Source organism: Gopherus evgoodei, chromosome 4, assembly GCF_007399415.2.
Source record: "Gopherus evgoodei ecotype Sinaloan lineage chromosome 4, rGopEvg1_v1.p, whole genome shotgun sequence".
Lineage (NCBI taxonomy): Eukaryota > Metazoa > Chordata > Testudines > Testudinidae > Gopherus > Gopherus evgoodei.
Window position 1 is genome coordinate 8,845,035 of NC_044325.1, and position 22,282 is coordinate 8,867,316.

Genomic DNA, 22,282 nt, shown 5'->3' on the forward strand with positions numbered 1-22,282 from the left:
GGGGCCGGGGGGAGTGGGGCGGGTGTGTGTAGGGGTAGTGGGAGGGACAGCGGGGTGTGTGTGTGGGGGGGAGAGCGGGGTGTGTGTATAGGGGTTGGGGGGGCACAGCGGGGGCGGTAGGAGTGTGTAGGGGCTGGGGGGAGTGGGGCGGGTGTGTGTAGGGGTTGTGGGAGGGAGAGCGGGGTGTGTGTGTGTGGGGGAGAGCGGGGTGTGTGTATAGGGGTTGGGGGGCACAGCGGGGGCGGTAGGAGTGTGTAGGGGCCGGGGGGAGTGGGGTGTGTGTGTGTAGGGGCTGGGGGGAGTGGGGCGGGTGTGTGTAGGGGTTGTGGGAGGGAGAGCGGGGTGTGTGTATAGGGGTTGGGGGGCACAGCGGGGGCAGTAGGAGTGTGTAGGGGCCGGGGGGGAGCGGGGTGTGTGTGTGTAGGGGCTGGGGGGAGTGGGGCGGGTGTGTGTAGGGGTTGTGGGAGGGAGAGCGGGGTGTGTGTGTGTGTGTGGGAGAGCGGGGTGTGTGTATAGGGGTTGGGGGGGCACAGCGGGGGCGGTAGGAGTGTATAGGGGCCAGGGGGGAGCGGTGTGTGTGTGTGTGTGTAGGGGCCGGGGGGAGTGGGGCGGGTGTGTGTAGGGGTAGTGGGAGGGACAGCGGGGTGTGTGTGTGGGGGGGAGAGCGGGGTGTGTGTATAGGGGTTGGGGGGGCACAGCGGGGGCGGTAGGAGTGTGTAGGGGCTGGGGGGAGTGGGGCGGGTGTGTGTAGGGGTTGTGGGAGGGAGAGCGGGGTGTGTGGGGGGGGGAGAGCGGGGTGTGTGTATAGGGGTTGGGGGGCACAGCGGGGGCGGTAGGAGTGTGTAGGGGCCGGGGGGAGTGGGGTGTGTGTGTGTAGGGGCTGGGGGGAGTGGGGCGGGTGTGTGTAGGGGTTGTGGGAGGGAGAGCGGGGTGTGTGTATAGGGGTTGGGGGGCACAGCGGGGGCGGTAGGAGTGTGTAGGGGCCGGGGGGGAGCGGGGTGTGTGTGTGTAGGGGCTGGGGGGAGTGGGGCGGGTGTGTGTAGGGGTTGTGGGAGGGAGAGCGGGGTGTGTGTATAGGGGTTGGGGGGCACAGCGGGGGCGGTAGGAGTGTGTAGGGGCCGGGGGGGAGCGGGGTGTGTGTGTGTAGGGGCTGGGGGGAGTGGGGCGGGTGTGTGTAGGGGTAGTGGGAGGGAGAGCGGGGTGTGTGTATAGGGGTTGGGGGGCACAGCGGGGGCGGTAGGAGTGTGTAGGGGCTGGGGGGAGTGGGGCGGGTGTGTGTAGGGGTTGTGGGAGGGAGAGCAGGGTGTGTGTGGGGGGGAGAGCGGGTTGTGTCTATAGGGGTTGGGGGGGCACAGCGGGGGCGGTAGGAGTGTGTAGGGGCCGGGGGGGAGCGGGGTGTGTGTGTGTGGGGGGGAGAGCGGGGTGTGTGTATAGGGGTTGGGGGGGCACAGCGGGGGCGGTAGGAGTGTGTAGGGGCCGCGGGGGGGAGAGCGGGGCCCGAGGGGCGAAGCTGCAGGCACCCGCCCGCGGTTCCTGCCCGGCCGCTCGGGGGCCCGTGGGCGGCGGCTGCACGGGGGCGGGCGGGCGGACCGGGGGACGCAGCCTGTGCTGGGCTAGCGCGGAGCCAGCGCTGCCGAGCCGGGGAGGAGGAAGTCGGAGCCGCGCTGCTTCCTGTGCCCAGGCTGCTGATCGCAGACAAAGCTGGGTGGGGACGCCGCTCTCTGGGCTGCCGCTGAGCCCGCCGCCCTGCCCCGCCCAGCCCGGAGAAGGCGAGCTCCAGCTGTCTCCCCGGGCGAGCCGCGAACGGAGCTAGAAGGTAAAAGCACCAGTCTCGGGGGAGTCCGGTTCAGCTCCAGCCCCAGGTGCTGTGGCTAGGCAGGGGGCGGGCGGGGCAAGGCTCAGCCACCGGGGCTTTTTGTTAAACAAGCCCATTTACACTGGGGCAAGCAAGCGGCGTGACGCTGTTTCCACCCAGTTCCCCACCAGCCGGAGCCAGGCGGCGCGTGTGCATCGCTCACCCTGAGCCGGCGCTGGGGCTTGGTACAGTCGCTCTTGTAAACCCGTTTGCTCACACACGCTACATGGTTGTGGGTCTGTGGAGCGAGGCTGACGCGGGAGGATGTTAATTGCAATTATCACTGTTAAAAGCGTGCGCGGAAATTGCTTTGCTTGACAGCTATCGGTGCAATCCGGCTCGAGAGATCCTTGCTGTGTCTGCAGTGTGCAAACGGTAATAGGGACTCAGGATCACAGGAAAGTGGCCGCTAGATATGCATACCCTGCTCAGATAACCACGGAAACCACCCCACTCTTCGCTGGTAGGTTTTATGTACCGTTGAAGTTGTTTACTCTAAAGCAAAGGAAGAAAGGGATTCGTTAGAAGTAGTAACGGTGCGTTGGTCTCAGCTGGAAATGCTCCTTTGCAAGCATTCCAGAGTGTTCATTTGAGCTTTTAGACGAAATGGGCCGTGGCATCCAACCAGATGGAGGTGAGATGGAGCACCCAAAGCAGAAGTGCAGATTGCTGGTCTCTTAGCAGAATGGGAGCCAGTAAACAAGGTGCAGAATGCTTCCCCCTATTTCCTGCAGTGATCGTATGTGGGCATGATAGCAGGTCCGTTTTAATTAAAAAATACCAGTGTCTTGTACCCCCTTTCCCAGTGCCATTCACAAATCGGAATACAGGGAAGGGATTGTTTTGGGAATTCAGATTGTGAAAATTTTGCATGGAAAAATAGATCTGGGGTTAAAGACTGTCAATAAAAATTGGACTCTTTGTAAAAGGTCCCATCTCCTAAACAAAGATTTAAGTTAGAAATGTTGATTGGCTGTTGGCTGTTGTAGGAAAAGCTTTTTCATGGATGAATGAGGTCTAGTGTTCCACTTATTTATTTATTTGGGGAAGGGAAGGGGAGGGATTTTCATTTAACTGAAATTAACCTTCCTCCCCGAAATAGTCAGTATAAAATCAAACTTGAAAATTTCAATTGTGCATAAATGTTGAATTCCCTATCTCCTTGGATTAGAGTCTTTCCACCCCTTGAAGTTATCATTTTATACCAAAGTAATATCCGCTCCCTTACTCTACCTCCTCATACAGAAGCAGTTGGACAAAGCACAAAGCATCATCTGTACAAAGGATTTGAGTTCAGATGATTATTTTTCAAAACCAATTTTTTTTATTACTGGGATTTAACAGTAAATACTGGTTTAATGAGGAGTAACCATGGCAAAGGAGTATTTTGCCTACATTGCTGTTAGAAATGTATGCAAAACTATATAAATGATATACAGAGGCAGGTGGAAAAATGAACTTGGGAAACTTAATTCCCTGGGTTTATTTTTCAAATAATGGAATCGATAGAGGAGAATCCCTTGAATATGAATCTTTCTTGTTACCTTGATTGAAAATAGATTTAGATATAAACAAAAATCCCCACCTCTCTCTCCCCACCCCCAATATGATATTAGAGAATAATCAACTAAAAGGTAATGATCCTTAACTTATAGGACAGAAATAACTTTCATACTGTGGTATCTGTTGTATCTAGCTCATTGTAGTCATTTAAAATTACGTTTATTGCTCCCATATTTTATTTAAGGAGCTAGAGACTGGCATAAAACTGATTTTCTGGCCAACTCCCAATTAGGATCCTCCCACTGCTCTCCCTAAGACAACACAGAAGCAGAGCTTGTAGTTCTGCCCAGTAAACAAACCTCTGAATTGTCAGATAGCTTGGACTAAAAGATTAGCCTGTATTTCTATGCTGTATAAGGAAAAAGTGGAATAATGGGTTTTATTTTATGTTGTTTGGGGGAGGTCCTTATAGTTTGACTGTATTAACTGGATTTCACTGAATATATTTTGAGACTGAAATTTTTAATCTTCTTTTCTGCCATATGGCCAGTGGATGAACTGAAATATGACTCAATTAATTATCCCATAGAAAGCTCTAGGGTGAAGCTCTTGTGTTTTTTCCATTGCCCGCATCTCCTGAGTAGATCTGGTGTGTTAGAAGCACTCAGAGCATCTCTAATGCTGTAAAAGAGCCACGCGGAGGTTCTTGATGAGTTTAATTTCAGGCAGGGCTCTGAATGCAGGCTGTCGGAGCACTTATTCAGAGGATTATAATAGGTCTTTTCTAATACACCACAAATCTTTTGATTATAGCATTACTCAATTCAGCACAGCGTTGCAGTTGGTACTGTCCGTTCCCAACCCCATTGTTCACCATGAATATCGACGTAAATCAGTACCACTAGGCTGCTGATCAGTTCTGTAAATGCCTCAGTCATGGTACTGTTTGGATGAGATTCCTCCCCACCACCCCGCCCGGAATCAAGAAAGGACCAAAATATATTAGGGGTTTTTTTTTGTTTGCTTTTGTTATGTTTTCCCCAGAAAATAAACTTCCCCTCCCCCCTTTTTAAAGAGCTCTGTGTCAGCTTGAAAGCTTGTCTCTTTCCCCATCAGAAGTTGGTCCAATAAAAGATATTACCTCACCCACCTTGTCGCTCTAATCTCCTGTGACACATGCAGCTACGACAACAATGCAAACTACATAAGGAGTAGGGTGACCAGATGTCCCGATTTTATAGGGACAGTCCCAATTTTGGGGTCTTTTTCTTATGTAGGCTCCTATTACCCCCCACCCCATCCCAATTTTTCACATTTGCTGTCTGGTCACCCTAATAAGGAGTCATGTCTACATACTAAACATATTTTTTCTACTCATTACAGTATTAGTTACTGTACCAGGAGCCTATCAGAAACAAGTGTGGAACCAATGAGTATTTTCAGAATGGGGGATTGGGTCATGTAACCCCGTGTCCTATTGGTTCTTCAGTATATTTTTTCCCCTTACACCGATGCATTTTCTGTTGTGCTTTAGGCAAGGAGGGGATGGAAGAAAGAGCAGGCAGGGTGCCCTGCTTTAGGGAGGGCATTCTGAGTGTAAGGAGCATCCTGGAATATGGTGCATCCACATTGTGTGGGTGTGAAAGGAGAGTATTCAGAACGCAGGAGGAGTTGGCATTTATAATGCATGGGTGGCGGGGGATAGTGGGAAACCGGGCTGGAGAGCTAGGGAGGAGCCAGGCTGTGCAGAGCCTTGGAGAGGAGTTTGAACTGGATACAGAATGATCCATTTTCTTTACTGGGGCTGCTAATTGCTTTTAAATGCTGCATTAGGAGGGTTTCTAAGCAGCATTCAGGAATGACTTGGCTGGCACTGAGAGTTTCTTGCTGGACTGCTTCTCTCCAAGGCATGCTTCGTGCCGCTGTGCTTTTCCGTCCCAGTTATCCCGGTGACTGAGTGTTAATGGGAGTGGCCACTTTACTTGCAGGAGTTGCAGCATGTTCCTTCTGCTTGTGTTCGCCAATAAAAGCCAATGGTGTATTTAATTTCCCATATCTGCCAACTGAGCCCCGCCATATGTGATGAGGATGTGTCTTCACGCAGTGCACAGGAGGTGAGAAATATTTGTGGTCATGTCTCTTTGTTTGAGGAGAAGTCTTTTCCCTACTCCTTTGGGGGCAGTGTAGGTGCTGTAGCACATCCAGGAGTATATGGCAATCATATACCAACCTGATCTCCTTCTTTGAGAAGGTAACACATTTCCTTTAGACAAAGGAAATGCAGTGGATCTAATTTACCTCGATGTCAGTAAGGCATTTGATACGGTTCCACAGGGGGAATTATTAGCTAAATTGGAAAAGATGGGGATCAATATGAAAATTGAAAGGTGGATAAGGAACTGGTTGAAGGGGAGACTACAACGGGTCGTACTGAAGGGTGAACTGTCAGGCTGGAGAGAGGCTACTAGTGGAGTTCCTCAGGGATTGGTTTGGGAACCAATCTTATTTAATCTTTTTATTACTGACCTTGGCACAAAAAGTGGGAATGTGCTAATAAAGTTGGTGGATGGCACAAAGCTAGGCGGTATTTCCAATACAGAGAAGGACCGGGATATCATACAGGAAGATCTGGATGACCTTGTAAACTGGAGTAATAGTAATGGGATGAAATTTAATAGTGAAAAGTGCAAGGTCATGTATTTAGGGATTAATAACAAGAACTATTTGTTATAAGCTGGGGAGGCATCAGTTGGAAGTAACAGGAGGAGAAGGACCTCGGAGTATTGGTCGATCACAGGATGACTACGAGCCGCCAATGTGATATGGTTGTGAAAAAAGCTAATGCGGTCCTGGGATGCATCAGGCGAGGCATTTCCAGTAGAGATAAGGCGGTATTAGTACCGTTATACAAGGCACTGATGAGACTTCATCTAGAATACTGTGTGCAGTTCTGATCTCCCATGTTTTAAGAAGGATGAATTCAAACTGGAACAGGTTCAGAGAAGGGCTACTAGGATGATCTGAGGAATGGAAAACCTGTCTTATGAAAGGAGACTCAAAGAGCTTGGCTTGTGTAGCCTAACCAAAAGAAGGCTGAGGGGCGATCTGATTGCTCTCTCTAAATATATCAGAGGAATAAATACCAGGGAGGGAGAGGAATTATTTAAGCTCAGTACCAATGTAGACACAAGAACAAATGGATATAAACTGGCTATCAGGAAGTTTAGACTTGAGATGGGCTGAAGGAATTGGGTTTGTTTAGTTTGGAAAAGAGAAGACTGAGAGGGGACCTGATAGCAGTTTTCAGGTATCTAAAAGGGTGTCATCAGGAGGAGGGAGAAAACTTGTTCACCTTAGCCTCCAATGATAGAACAAGAAGCAATGGGCTTAAACTGCAGCAAGGGAGATTTAGGTTGGACATTAGGAAAAAGTTCCTAACTGTCAGGGTAGTTAAACACTGGAATAGATTGCCTAGGGAAGTTGTGGAATCTCCATCGCTGGAGATATTTAAGAGTAGGTTAGATAAATGTCTATTAGGGATGGTCTAGACAGTATTTGGTCCTGCCATGAGGGCAGGGGACTGGACTCGATGACCTCTCGAGGTCCCTTCCAGTCCTAGAGTCTATGAGTCTATGAGATTAGATAAAGGTTTCTAACGATCAGAGGAGTGAAGTTCTGGAACAGCCTTCCAAGGGGAGTAGTGGGGGCAAAAGACATATCTGGCTTTAAGACTAAGCTTGATAAGTTTATGAAGGGGATGGTATAATGGGGTAGCCTAATTTTGGTAATTAATTTGCCTTTGACTAATAGCAGTAAATATGCCCAATGGCTTGTGATGGAATGTTAGAAGGGATGGGATCTGAGTTACTATAGAGAATTATTTCCTAGCTGCTGGCTGGTGAGTCTTGCCCACATGCTCAGGGTTTAGCTGATCGCCTTATTTGGGATCGGGAGGGAATTTTCCTCCAGGGCAGATTGGCAGAAGCCCTGGGGGTTTTTCACCTTCCTCTGCAGCTTGGGGCATGGGTCACTTGCTGGAAGGTTCTCTGCACCTTGAAGTCTTTAAACCATGATTTGAGGACTTCAGTAACTCAGACATAGGTTAGGAGTTTGATACAGGAGTGGGTGTGTGAGATTCTGTGGCCTGCATTGTGCAGGAGGTGAGACTAGATGATCATAATGGTCCTTTCTGACCTTAAAGTCTGTGATTCTGTATGAAAGGTGGTATGGTACATTTCTTGAGCAGAGTGACGAACAGAGCGAATTCAACCAGAAGATGTCTGGGACTATAAGCAGTACAGAATTGAGCAAAAAACAAAACAAAACGGGTCTTGGATTTTGCTGCCTGCAGCTTGGGAACTAATCTTGAAATGTGGGAGAGCAGGTGTAGCAGTTAGGTTGTTTCCAGACCTAGTGAGAGTCTGGCATGGTACCTCTAAGGAATCCTGCTGGCACAGCTCTTACTCCCCAATCTCACTGGGGCCGGCAATTTGTTCGGAACATATTGAGACTAGCTCTCCAGACGCAGAGCGCACGGCAGAAATCGGCTCACTGGAGATCTTGGCATGAGCAAGCATTGCCCTCGTGGGCTGCCGCTGCTGTGTGCACATTCCAAGTTGAATGAGTCTGGGAGCCTCCGCCCCATGCCAGCTGGAAGATCCGGGGAGGGGTCAGTCCTGTTTAATGAAAACCTCTGTCACATTAGAATGCAATTGTAAAACACGGGTCAGACCAGACAGGGTTGCTTGCCGCTCTGTCTCAGGCAGTCTGCAGAGACATACATTAAAGGAAACCTTGAGAGTTCCCTTGGCTGCCCATTCAACCGAAGTAGCTAACCTCAGACGGGCTCGGCCTGTGCCCAAGTATCCATCTCAATGCCTTCCCCTCAGACAAGTTTCCCATCCATTTCTCATGCTGAGCCTTGAGAAATTGGCTCGTAATTGGATTTCAATTTCAGGGAAAGTTCTAAACCTAATTTCCTCCCTGTTGTTAAATACTTCGGTGTGTGCGTTTCCTGGTGGCACGGCGCTACCTCTGGGTGTGTGAGTGACGATGTGAGCAGCCAATACAATCTTAACATCATCTGGATGATGGGTCCGATTCTTCCCTCGCTTAGATGCCCATGCCACCGCAGTGTGGCCAAAATCTGGCAGTCTTTCCTGTGGAGGGGGAGCCTGGGGTCAGTAGAGTCACCGTAGCTGTTCTTAGGCCAACGACTCTGCCCACTCAGCTGCCAGCCTAGGATATGTGGCCGGAAGATGGGGGGCGGTCAGGCCTCCCCTTCACTCCAATGATCCCCAGCCATCAGAACAGCTTCTTGGGGTACAGGTTACTGCTTCCCCCTGGTACGGGTTACAGTACCCTAACCCATAGCCAGGCACTGGCCTGATAAAGAGCAGCCTATGCTTCTGCACACCCCCTCCTCGGCTGCACCGAGAACTCCTTAGCCAGAGCTTAGGATCTAGCTCAATACCTTTTGTCTGCTTGGCTTCTGGCCTGTGAACTGGTTTACCAAGAAGAGTGAGCAGAATCCGCAGGGATTTTTGTTTGTTTACGAATTGTTTGCCTAGACCAGGGATAGGCAACCTATGGCATGTGTGCTGAAGGCAGCACACAAGCTGATTTTCAGTGGCACTCAAACTGCCTGGGTCCTGGCCACCAGTCCGGGGGGCTCTGCGTTTAATTTAATTTTAAATGAAGCTTCTTAAACATTTTAAAAACCTTATTTACTTTACATACAACAATAGTTTAGTTATATATTTTAGACTTATCGAAAGAGATCTTCTAAAAACGTTAACATGTATTACTGGCACGCAAAACCTTAAATTAGAATGAATAAATGAAGACGCGGCATACCACTTCTGAAAGGTTGCCGACCCCTGGCCTACACGGACCCAGCCAGTTAGCTGCCAAGAAAACCCGATTTCAAAGATGTGGAAGATGTAATGCAGAGGGTGGGTAGCAAGAAGCATCAGCCGTTCCAGCTGGATTCAGGCCAGGGTGACGTTCTGGTTTCATTTTGGAAGATGATGAGGTTAGCCTGTGAGAGAAGAAAAGTGTTGGTTTCTTTGTTTGTTCTGGCGAACTCTAAATCATACTTGGTCCTGCAGTAACTTAAGATCAGCAGAGCTTTCCATAGTGTGTGTCTAGGTGAAAGATTCATGATTTCTTCTCTGTATTTCCTAATTTGCCAATGAAATCTGCTTTCCCTAGATGACAGTGGACAATGGGCCTTGGTTCTTGTTAGCTGAGGACAGTAATTGCAGGTGCATGGGAGAACAGCTGACTCTAGCCTGGGGGAAGATAGAATTAGAAGTGAATAAAATGGAATGAGTGCCAGGTGAACAGAGCTGGGAGCTTCTACCAAATAGTGCTGAAAAGGGGCTAGTGAGAGCCAGTGTGGACATAAACCAAGCCTAGTGGCCTGGAGGATGCCTCTTGCATGCTGTGGGCTGGGTTCTCAGGGCTGCTGAGGCCCTAAGCAGTGGAAAGTGGCCTTGAAGCAACCAGAGCTGGCCCATGGAGAATTTGTTGAGCAGGGGAACTCTGATTGCCAAAAGCTGGGGGAGTCAGCGCAGCTGTTTTTTTTTTTTTGCCCCCACTTCACTCTTCATACTGGGGGGGACAAGGGGATTGTTTGGGGAGCAGGGAGGGAAACTCTGCTGCCCGCGGTTTACTCCTGTCCCAGACACCTGCCACTTCTGCAGCGTGAGGGAGACCCTGGCGCACGTTTACTTAGAGTGCGCCAGGTTGCAGCCCCTATACCGGATCCTCAGGAATATACCGTTGCGCTTCTGGCTGCACTTTTCCCCTCACCTCCTTCTTTCTGCACTTCCTATCCGTGGCCCCACAAAGTCACAGGACCTCCTGGTCAACTTTAATTTGTGCTTGGGGCCATTTGTGATCAGGATTAGAGAACTGTAGCCAGGTTCCTTCTGGGTTCCTCCTCTATTTAGCTGAGTTTGGGTGAGGTGGAGAATCTGCCCCATCAGGTTAGAATTCCTTCCATTGTATTCTCTAATCTACTAGCAAACAGTGTTCTTGCTTCTCTTGATTGTTTTAGTTCTACCTTTTAAAATAGGACCATGACATTGCAAACTATTTGCAACAGAAGCAGATAAGTTATCTCCAAACAATTGACAAAGTCACATTAATTGGATTATAGTGCTGGGATTTATGTAGATGGCTGAAGCGGACAAGGGACTGTTTCCCTCTATTCACACCAAGAGGAAGGCAGACCCAGATTCTGTCTCCAAAGAGCACAGCAGCTGTGTCTGATGTGCGTAAGGATGATAACTGAGGGGACAGTATTCCTGCAAGGGGTGTGTGTGTGTGTGTGTGTTCTGTTGTCAGTCTAAAAACAGTGTGGCAGAGGCACCAGTTCTTCTTTTTAAAAATCCATGAGTCATTTTAAGAGAAACAACCTCCAATACATGTGGTTACCATAGTAATTAGGCCTGGCAAGATGGCTGATCCTGCCATGTTAAATCCCCGTTGAATTCTCTCGCTGAGAGACATGTTGTGTGGGCCCGATCCTGTATGCCCCACCTAGGTGAAAGTCCCCAAGGAAGGTAGTGGGAATTTTGCCTTTGTGAAGAGCATGAAACTAGACTTGAATGGTTGTAAATTTTGCCCTCAACTCCACAGCTGCAAAACCCACCGTTGCCTGAGGTCTCCTAGCACACAGCGCCCTGGAGCTGGTTGTCCCAAGATTTTCAAGAAGACAGGCCCCCTTTTCATCCCGCGCCTCTTGGGAGAGCGTCAGTTACTCGGGGAGGTGAAACGCTGAAGCAAGGAGCCAGGCTGGGGGAAGCGGGTTCCTCATCTTCAGAGAGCAGGTGGGAGGTGGTGTCTCAGGATCCTTCTGGCTCTCAAGCCCTCTGTGCAGAGGGGCAGGGTCTGTGTCCTATGCTTTGGCTCTTCCCTCCCCGTTACAGAGCAACATGTTGGCATTTTGGAGGCTGATGTCCTACCCCTACCCCTTTGCTTCTAAGCCACAAAGCTGGGAAATCTGGGAGTGCAATGCCTTGACGCCTATGGGACACAGCCATGAATGTCCGGAGGATTGGAAGGGGATGGCTGCTACCCTGCCTGTATCCACCCACCCCAGAGACACAACCTCACGTCGGAGGGATTTTCCCTCCAATACTGCTGCTTGCTGCCACTGTCACTTTGAAAGTTTTTCAGGGCTATTACCTGAGCTTGGTTAAAAAGTCAAAACAATGCGCGGACGTGATGCCTCAGGCCCGACTATGATTCTCCCGCCATGGCTAATGCTCATTCTTACTTCTGCTTCTTTCACTACATCCTTATGAGGTCCGTTTCACTTCCTTGCTTCCACTTTTCATCTTTTTGCTGATTGGCTCATCAGTTCGGTGAAGCTTGCTTCAATGCATTTCCTCTCCCCTCCCCCACTTCCTAAAACCTCGTTGGATGTTTTCTCATTACTCGCTTCTGCTTCAGTCTGTTGCTTTGCTGAACTGCGAGCAAATAGGATTTTGAAGTTCACATCTCTCTACTAGCTCTCCCAAGAGGGACAAGATCTTGCGTTGTGTCAATGGAGGAGGTGTGCTTTAATGCTTTAAATGCTGAATGTCAGCAAAGAGTGGCTCGTTCGCAGAGTGGATCTGCGTAGGCTAGAAGTCTCGTACACCTAGTCCCTGGGCTGGATCCCCGGTTTCTTTGATATCTGGATGTGACTTGCATTGTATCAAATTCTGGGGAATCTAAACTTTCATTTAAAACCTCCACTATTTTTAATCATCAGCATTGTGAAGAAAGTTCCTGTTTGAATGTGACTAGTATGGTGCTGTCTGCCAGATTCGGAAGATAGCCTGAAACCTGAAAATTAATTCCAGGCGATGAAGACTAAAATTTCATTTGCCCCAGGGAGGCCATGATCTCTGGGCAAGCCTTTCATTGACATCAGTGAGAGATCTGCTGGAGGGTTTAGGATATAGCCCATGGGCCAAAGTTAAACATGGGATTTGGCCCTCTCCCCTGAATGAGTTTGACACCACTCATATAAATGTGTCCATTTCAAACGATTACAAATATGATGCATTGGCAAGGAGGGGGTGCATTACAATGGAGTGGGGAAAAGTTCCATTTCAGTCGCATCTTACACCCTGCCTTCAGCTAAACTTTTGCAGATGGAGTGCCGCTAGCCTAAGGAGAAACGTTCCAGCACTTGCAAACAGCCGGCCAGCTGTCAGCTCTTAGCCTAACTTATAGCTGGAAGCAGGAAGTCAGGTAAAAGTTTAAATTCACGTGAGCAGCAAATAAGCGCCTGGAAGATGTTGTTCAGACCCTTTGCTCTTTTCTAGCTGCTGCCGTTTCTCCTTTTTGGTTCCTTATTCATGTCAGTTTCTTCTTGTCCCCATCTCCAATAACAGCAGCCGAGGGAAATGGTGAGATGTCGCCAGTGAATGCTGAGGCCGGATCTGATGAGCATGCAGCACTTTGTTAGGAAAAGGGATGGTAGAGCCTGTGACAGAGGGTGGCCCATGAGAATCTGGATGTTTGAAATCTAGCCCTGTCACCTCTGCTGAGAGCCAGGCCTGACAGCTTAAATGCACGATTACTTTCATAGAATATCAGGGTTGGATGGAATCTCAGGAGGTCATCTAGTCCAACCCCCTGCTCAAAGCAGGACCAATCCCCAGACAGATTTTTGCACCAAATCTCTAAATGGCCCCCTCAAGGATTGAACTCACAACCCTGGGTTTAGCAGGCCAATGCTTAAACCACTGAGCTATCCCCCCCCCCCTGAGTGTAACACACAGGGCAGGGGATGCCCCTTACATTGGGCATCCTGCAGCAGCAGCTGTACGTACAAATCTAATTCATTGGCAGAAGTCAGAGGTGGAACTATTGCTTCGCAAGCAAGTGCTCTGTGGCTGTGCTAAAGCAACAGCTGTTGGGGTTCATGTCGGCCAAAACAGGTCCAGCCAGAATGCGCACTCTGCCAGCGAAAATGTGCTTTGATTTAAGACCGAGAAACGTAATACTCAATGTGGGAGGAAAGTTACATTCGTGCAACATTGTGGTGAGCAAAGCATCAGTAAAAACAGTGTTAAGGTTCCTATGCCAACCATAACCTGGCCCTTGTGTTGCTTCGTATGCTGTTAACTTGCCTGGCTTTATATAAAATATGACTATTAATGCAAATACTATATATACCCAAGGGAATCAGGTGATGGTTGCTGTGGGAACCAAGATTTTGAATTTCCTGATGGGTGTGCAGAAAACCTCACTCATCATTTTGCATTAACAGTTTTTGGCGCTTACCTTTTCTAAAGGCCAATCTGTGATGGGTGAGGTGAGCTTCAAATGTATGCACCAAACACTTATTGCAACTCTTAATTTATTGTAGCTAGGGTCTGCCTTCAGCTGCATAGAGGGTCTGATCCACTGATGTTCTTGGGAGCGTTTCCATGGACTTTGATGGGCTTTGATCGAAGTCCATAATTAGTAGATTAAGGTTGTTTGAAAGTGGAGCTCTCTCCAAAGCTTTGAGGGTTTGGAGAGTGCAGGAGCCAGAGGCAAACCACTCCTGGGTTTGGGTTACAAGGCCAAAGGCTAATTGATGAAGTCTGAAAAACCCAAAACCACTTTGGTTTTGTTCACTGTTCCATCCAGAGCTCCCCAACTTGCTGCGCCGTAAAGCCGTTAGTGTCCAATGGTGTGCAGCACAGTCTGAGTCTTGGACAGCCCCTCACTTTTGTTTTATTAACCATACCTCTTCAAACATGTCCAGGTTCACAGGGCGTCCCATGGCAAATTTCAAATAGATATCTATTTGGAGATATCTGAATTCAAAGAGAGTCTCTCTCACGATTGACTTTAGCCATGAAAAAATACATTCCTCCCATTTTTCTCCCCCCTCAGCGAATAAATGAGCAAATGGAATTGTTCTAAGCTTTACAGACAAATGAATCATCTGCCTGCAGAACACTCCACAGTGACTGGGCAATGGATGTACTGTGACTGCTGCTTATTAAGCCAAATCAAATTAGTTTTCACCCTTGTCTTGTCCTCCCCTTGCTCCTCACTTGTTAATTTTCTTCACTTGTTATCTCTAACCATCACTGTCGCTCGGTCTATGTAGTTTGTCCGAGAAAGGATCAAGAGGTGACTTGACCATGGTCTACAACTACCTACATGGGGAGGAGATTTCTGATAGAAGATGGCTCTTTAATCTAGCAGGAAAAGGTGTAACAAAATGCAGCAGTTGGAAGCTGAAGAGAGACCGGTTCATAGTACAAATAAGGTGCAATTTTTATTGGTGTGGTGGGTAATTAACCACTGGAACCATTTATCTAGAGAAGTGGTGGATTGTCCAGCTCTTGCAGTCTGTAAATCAAGGCTGGATGTCTTTCTAAAAGAGATGCTCTAGCTCAAACTGAAGTCATGGGCTTGATGCAGATGTTACTGGCTGAGGTTCTTTGGCCTGTGTCATGCAGATCGGACTCGATGATCATAATGATCTCTTCTGGCCTTAAAATCCATGAATCCTCTGGTACAGAGGTGAGCTCTTTGAAGGAGGGTCTGTCTCTTTATTACACAGGTACAGCACTCTGCACAATGGGACCCAAATCCCTGATTGGGGATTTTAGGTGCTATAGCAATACAAATACATAATTATAAGTAATAATAGACTGCGACAAGTATAAGCCTGAGCGGTTCTCTCCCCCCCTCGTCCCCCCGAAGTGCTTGGAAAAGGGACTCTTATAATGAAGTGTTTTCTCGGTCATAACTAGCATCAGACTTGTACATAAATGTCAATATCTTCCTGGTGCCAGGAGCAAACAACTGACTATCCAGTGATTAGATGTCTCAGAGAAGTTGAAAATGAAACGAGTCCTGGAGCAGGTCATGGTGAAAGAGACACCGTTTGCCATCTTGGCTGAACTTACAGCAATCCAGCTACACTAGTCACCTTAATAGATTTAGTGTATAGCTTTAAATGGGTTATTGTGATCCACTTATTCGGTGTGACAGCAACATGAATGGGTGCTGCAGGCCTGGGAAGCAGGAAGCAAACAGATGAGATAGATACTGTACTAACTTTTCACACTTGTTCCATAAGCTCTTCTAGCTGTTTGGGGGGTCTTGGTAAAATAGATTTATCAAACAGTCCTGTAGTCCTACATCCACAGCCTTAGGGAAGGAAATTTACTGTAATTGTTACTAAAAGCAGTTTTTCTTGCTGGAAAAATTGCTGGCCACAGCTAGGTCCTGATAGAGTAAACCTAGTACAAGAGATAATAGGAGGATATAAGCCAACCACCAAATTCAAGTGAGATATCTGAACATCAGTTACGGAAGTGTTATTTTACCCCAATAGCTGGGTCCTCCTTTCCCCTGCAGCAGAAACTCACTTGATTTCCTAGGTAGTTGTTTACACTCAAGCCCAAGTCCTTCATTGTGATGGGTGTGGATACACCTGTGTGTCCATGCTGAGTCGTGTAACTAGATGGGCTCACCTCCCTAGGTGGGTAAGAATGAATGAGGTCATGTGATGAACTCGGGCCAGGCCCGGAGAGAGAAGGGAGGAAGGGACGGACTCCTGGGCTAGTTCTTGGGGCAGGGGGTTTAACTCTCTCATCAGGCAGGACAGAGGCCTGGGAGCAGCTGATGGAAAAAGCAGGAGTGGCAAGGCTCCTGCAGGAACACTGAAAAACCAGGGGGAGAGCAGCAAAGGCAGCTGGCTTGCTACCACGTGGAGCCAGATGGCTGGAAAAGGCAGGGGGAGGCCTGTGGAGAATTCCCACAGAATAAGGCTTTGAGACTTGACTTTCAGGATTGTTTTAAACTGTTGTGTTCATAAACTCAGACCTCCAGGAGGGGTGTCACTGGAAAGAAAGCCTTGGTGGATTATTCCTGGGAACTGAGCAGAAGGCAGCTGAGGCAGAGCCACCCCTGGCCATCAGGGCGGGTCTCAGGAGGCGGTTGACTCCATTACCGTCATCAACTGGAAATTTAGTCAGTTAAAAAAACAACAACTAAGTAGTGGTGTCAGATACTCCTCCCCCCCCCCACGTCCCTCTCCCAGGACTTGTGCCTTACAATCACATTTTCCTATTTTAAAGTGCTTTTGTTTAGTCTGTTGCTTTGCGAAAGATCTGTGCAGAGCCAACTGATCCCCCTACTTCGGTGCTTCCCCTCCAGAATGAACTGTCTATGCCGAAAGTGCTGTCAAATGCAGAATGAATAAACTGAGGAGAAGGGGGATGAGGAAGGAAAATGTGATGGTTTCTCATTTCTTTCATGTATAGCCAGCTCGGGTGTTAAAAACGTCTGGAGAGGAGTTCTTAGATTGTCCGTGTCCCTTAAGTTTCAGGTGGCTAACGCAGCATGGCTCTTTTGGGGTCTTTTTCTGATTAACGTTTGGGCCCCAATTCAAGATAGTGTCTCTGTGCAGGAAAGCACTGAAGCACATGCTTAAGTCCCATAGAAGTCAATGGGATTTAGACATAAGCTTCAAGTTAAGCATGTGCTGAAAGTGCTTTTCTTAATAGAGATGGATTTAAGCATTCAGTTGATTGCTTTCTTGAATCAAGGCCAGAATTTGTGCTTTAAAGGGGTTTCCTCTGGGTCCTAAATTCTGTTCTTGGTCAAAAAATACCACTGTGTCAGAGAGGAATTAAAGAAGATGTAATAGCCAGTGGTGACTTGTGTGTGATTTATCAAGGAAGAAGGGATGAAATTGTGTCCCCTTTGAAGTCAGTGGGAGTTTTGCCATGGACTTCAATGAGGACAGGTTTTCATGGTTCTCACTCTGTGTCTGTGTCCTGCTGCGTTCCCCATTCCCACCTCTGCAGGAACTGTTAACAATCAAACTCTGTCCTCAGGCCTGTACTTCTAGCCTCAAAGAGGCTCATTCACTGTGAGGAAGTAAACTAACATTAACTAACCAAAAAAACAAACTGACTCAACCAGTTTAACGCTCAACGCTAACCAGGAAACTGTTTGCATTGCTTCTCTGCCTGTCTTGTCCCACTTTTAGTTCCTTCTGAGGTGCCTCCATGATGTCACCCTAATGGTCTCTGATCGTTTCTGGGGCCTAGGGCAGACTGAGAAATATAAGGCCACTAAAAAGTTTGGGATTCTTGTTTCTCTTTGAAGCTGCTCATTTTACACCCCACAAAAATCTTCCTTCCTGCTGTAGAGAATCTGTATATTGCAAGCAATAGACAAGATGGAATCCTATCCCTCCTTGAAGTCCATGGAAAAACGCCCATGGACTTAAACGGGCCTAGGATTTCACCCACTGCACTCATGGGTAAACAGGACTAGATCCCTTCTCTTTAAGCTCCATTAATATAGGTGGTCTGCCAGTTGAGCTAAGGGAGAATTCCTGCCGTTACTAGTAGTAATAACTAGTTTTTATGTAACCCCTTTTCATCAGGACATCTCAAAGTGCTTTACAAGGGAGGTCAGTATCATCTCCATTTTACACATGGGGGAACTGAGCAGTGGAGCAACTTGCCCATTGTCGCCCGGTGGAGGAGCTGGGAAGAGAACCCACATCTCCTGCATCCCAGTCCAGTGCTCTATCCACTAGACCAGCAGTTCTCAACTGAGAGGTGGGGGTCTGAGTGTCCTTTGGGGGGACCCTGCTGCTCCCCCCCCCGAAACCCTGAGCCCTGGTGCCTTCCCACAGACCTGAAACTGGGAATGATGCAGGGCTGAAGCCCCGAGTTCCCCTCCTACCCCCTGCTGAAGCTGGGAATGGGCGGCTGAAACCCTGAGCGCCCCTCCCACCCCCTGCTGAAGCCGGGAACGGGGCTGAAGGCTTGAGCCCATAGGCAGAGTTGAGGGGGCACAAGGGTGTTGCCACCCCCAAACTGCAATGCCTTACCCAGAGTGGGGCTGTCCTGGAGGCAGCTCCACCCCCCACCTCCTCCTCTCCATCAGCCCCCCTCTGGCCAGATCCTAGGTGGGAAGCCGGAGCCAGGCAGCTGCTCCTCTGGCTGTGGTGGTGCCATGGAGTGGGCAGCTGTGGCATTCCCCCGTCTGCTGCTGGTGCCTGGGGTTGCGGCTGCTCCTCAGCTCCCAGCCCCCTTTGATTGCTCATGCGGTCAGCCAGAGTTGACCAGAGCTGCCCAGGCGGGGACCCGGCTCTGGCACCAGAGCTGCCCAGGCGGGGACCCGGCTCTGGCACCTGCAGAGCCCTCAGGCAGCAGCCACCATCACGCAGCCCCAGACAGGTGAGTGGCCTGCTGAGGTGAATCGGGGCATTCTCCCCCCCTTGCCCCATTTCCCCCAAATAGAAGTCCAACTACAAATATGCCAAGGGTCCCACCCCTGGCCTGGAGCCCTGAGTTTAAAGGTACCTGTAAAGGTGCCTGTGTTGTATTAATCTGTTTATTTTCAAGTTCTAAAAGGAAATCGCCGCCAGTGAGCTTCCCCACTGTCTGCAATTTGGGGGGTGTGTCATAAACAGATAGCTAAGGGTTAATGTCTCTTTCACCTGGAAATAAGTATCTGAAGCACCTGACCAGAGGACCAATCAGGAAACAGGATTTTTTCAACTCTGGGTGGAGGGAAGTTTGTGTGTGAGTCCTTTGTTCTTGTCTTCTGCCTGTCTGCCTCTCTCTCAGCTATGAGAAGGATTTCTGTTTCTTGCTTTCTAATCTTAGGTTTCCAAGTTGTAAGTACAAAGTTGGTTTTTTTCTTTTGTATTTACTTGTCTATAGTTGCTGGAGTGCTTTAAATTGTATTCTTTTGAATAAGGCTGTTTATTCAATATTTCTTTTAAGCAATTGACCCTGTATTTGTCACCTTAATACAGAGAGACCATTTGTATGTATTTTTCTTTCTTTTTCTATAAAGCTTTCTTTTAAGACCTGTTGGAGTTTTTCTTTAGTGGGGAACTTCAGGGAATTGGGTCTGCAGCTCACCAGGGAATTGGTGGGAGGAAGAAGTCAGGGGGAGGTCTGTGTGTGTTAGATTTACTAGCCTGATTTTGCATTCCCTCTGGGTGAAGAGGAAAGTGCTTTTGTTTCCAGGACTGGAATTACAGAGGGTGGACTCCCTCTGCTTAGATTCACGGAGGTTGCTTCTGTGTTTCTCTCCAGGAGCACCTGGAGGGGGCAAGGGAAAAGATTTATTTCCCTTTGTTGTGAGACTCAAGGGTTTGGGTCTTGGGGTCCCCAGGGAAGGGTTTCGGGGGGACCAGAGTGCCCCAAAACACTCTAATTTTTTGGGTGGTGGCAGCAGTACCAGGTCCAAGCTGGTAACTAAGCTTGGAGGTTTTTCATGTTAACCCCCATATTTTGGACGCTAAGGTCCAAATCTGGGACTAGGTTTTAACACCTCCCTCATCCCATGCTGGGCCCTGGAGTCTTTATAGCATGTTGAGGGAGGCCTCAGAAAGGAAAAAGATTGAGAACCCCGTAATAGTAAGGCCCTCATCCTCTATGTGTCCGGCCACTAGATTGCAATGTCACTCATACCTTTGACTTGCCTATTAATTGTGTATTGTCTGCAGCCTGGGGCTCAGTTACTCTTCCCTAGGGAGGAGACGTTTCCACAAGCCATGAACAGATGCGCTGTGCTCTCTAGCATTTGCCAGTGTCTTGCTATCTTTTATTACCCCTGTTTTCTGATTCATTGAGAATCTGTTAAAAATCTGACCCGTGAGCCTCCAGTTTGGAATGTATCCCCTGAGAGGAAATGGATGCACTCACCATAGACTTTAGCTTGAAAAATGCTAGGCTGTGTACAGACACCCAGTAAGAGGCAGTCCCCATCCCTAAGATCTTACAGTGTGAACAGATAAAGAGTGGGATGGGATACAGGCACAGAAATAGATTGTCAAGATCATGCAGCAGGCTAAGGGTAGCACTGGGATTTGAACCCAAGCCTCCTGATTCCCAGCCTACTGCCTCATCCCATAGACTATGTTGCTGCAAATAGGAGTTCTGTCATGTGCAAGCTTAAGGATTATCTGTTATCAGAAAAGTTCAAATATTGGGCCTTCAGATCCGCAGCATGTATCTCTACCTCCTGAGCTTAAGGAGTAACTTTCACACCCCATGGCAGCTTACTGTAATAATGACAGCTTGTAGCACTGCTATTAAGGTTGTCCAACGCTTCCAATTGCAAGACCCTGTTTTCAGTGGCTTGTAACTTTGTACCTCAGTTCCCCATCTGTGAAATGGGGCAAATACCCTCTGATCTCATAGGGGTGCTGTGAAAATAAATCCCTTCCATATTTGTGAAGTACTAGGTACTGTCGCGATGAGGGCCGCAAATAAGCCCAGAGGGAAACCAATAATTTTGATTTCAGAGCAGAGTTTGAGTAGCGTGCAGTGAACAAGGCCTTGGGATGTTTTGTACAACAAGGAGAAAACAAAACACTGGATAGATGCTCGTTACCGAGCACTGTCCATCCAGTGCACTGAATGAGGCAGGGGCCCTGCGAATAAAATAATATGTGATCATGTAATTAATGACGGTCAAATTAAGGGGCCAAATTAAGCTGCGCAGGCATCCTTCATTGTAGCGTTTCCTGCATGTTCAGTGCTTGGCTTTGCAATGGTCCTTTAACGCAGTATTCTATAGAATACGGAATGCACAATGAAGTAGTGTGGCATAAAACGTTTAGCGGCATGAAGTAGTGATATTGGTGTTAGCTGGGTGTGGCAAAGCCATGAGTGAGGTTATGCAGGTTATTCCAAACGCATGCTGATAAACCTTTCATGGCACACCATGAGGTCGTCCGTGTATACCCAGGGATGTTACAGAAAACCCACTTTAGAAATGTTTGAGTTCTAAAAACTTTTATTGGGGCTATTTCTTGTGTCCCTCCACCTGTGAAACCAGAGGGGAGAGGGAGAGAAATTTAAATGAATACATTGAAAATCTCTCTAAATGTCCCCTGAAATAGCTTTTCTGCACATTAAAACATCAGAGCTTAAAGAAACACAGTGGCTCAGGGGTTTGCTGGGAGCCTCCCCTTAAAATGGTTCGAGTTCCTGTTTCTAGCTCTGCTGCAGTGCTAGATACCAGACCTTCAACCAATTGCTAGCACAGGTCTTCAGAAGGGGTGTGATACTGGGGGAGGGGGAGTTCCACACTAGGGGAGGGGGGACTATTTTTGTACCTGGCTGCTTGTATTTTTCTGAATGATGGCTATATGAAGCTGCTCAGAGGTTTGGTATGTTAAAGGAAGTCTTTAGGATATGTCAATGTGCAGTTAGACACCCGCAGCTGGCCCGTGCCAGCTGACTCGGGCTAAGGGGCTGCGATGTCGACAAGTGGCTCTCAACCTTTCCAGACGACTGTCCTCCTTTCAGGAGTCTGATTTGTCTTGTGTACCCCCAAGTTTCACCTCACTGAAAAACTACCTGCTTACAAAAATCAAGCATAAAAATACCGAAGGGTCACAGCACACTATTCCTGAACAATGGCTAACTTTCTCATTTTTACCATATAATTATAAAATAAATTAATTGGAATATAAATATTGTATTTACATTTCAGTGTATAGTATAAACAAGTCGTTGTCTGTATGAAATTTTAGTTTGCACTGACTTTGTTAGTGCTTTTTATGTAGCCTGTTGTAAAACTAGGCAAATATCTAGAAGTGTTTGATGTACCCCCTGGAAAATCATTGAGTACCCCAGGGATACATGTACCCCTGGTTGCGAACCACTGGTGCTGACGTTCCAGCTCAGGCCAGAGCCTGGGCTCTAGGACCCTGCAAGGCGAGAGGGTCCCAGATCTTGGGCTGCAGCCTGAGCCTGAATGTCTATATCACAGTTAAACAGCCCCTTAGCCTGAGACTGAGTGAGCTGGCATAGGTACCGCAGGTGTCTAATTGCAGTGTAGACATACCCTTAGTGGGCAGAGTGTAGGTTAGAGAAATCTAAGGTTCATTGTAAATCACAATTTATTACCCAAGGATATCAT

General features: G+C 48.2%; 1 protein-coding gene across 2 annotated transcripts in view; it reads left to right on the plus strand.

The window, feature by feature from the left end:
- The first annotated feature begins 1,615 nt into the window (after window positions 1–1,615).
- GNG2 (G protein subunit gamma 2) overlaps window positions 1,616–22,282 on the plus strand; it is a 105,892-nt gene continuing 85,225 nt past the window's right edge. The window contains exons 1-2 of one of the 2 annotated variants that reach the window (XM_030562873.1): window positions 1,616–1,816; window positions 2,177–2,318. The gene's annotated coding sequence lies outside the window, so the exon portion shown is untranslated. The remainder of the gene's footprint in view (window positions 1,817–2,176; window positions 2,319–22,282) is intronic. The other variant, XM_030562872.1, reaches the window with a different exon arrangement.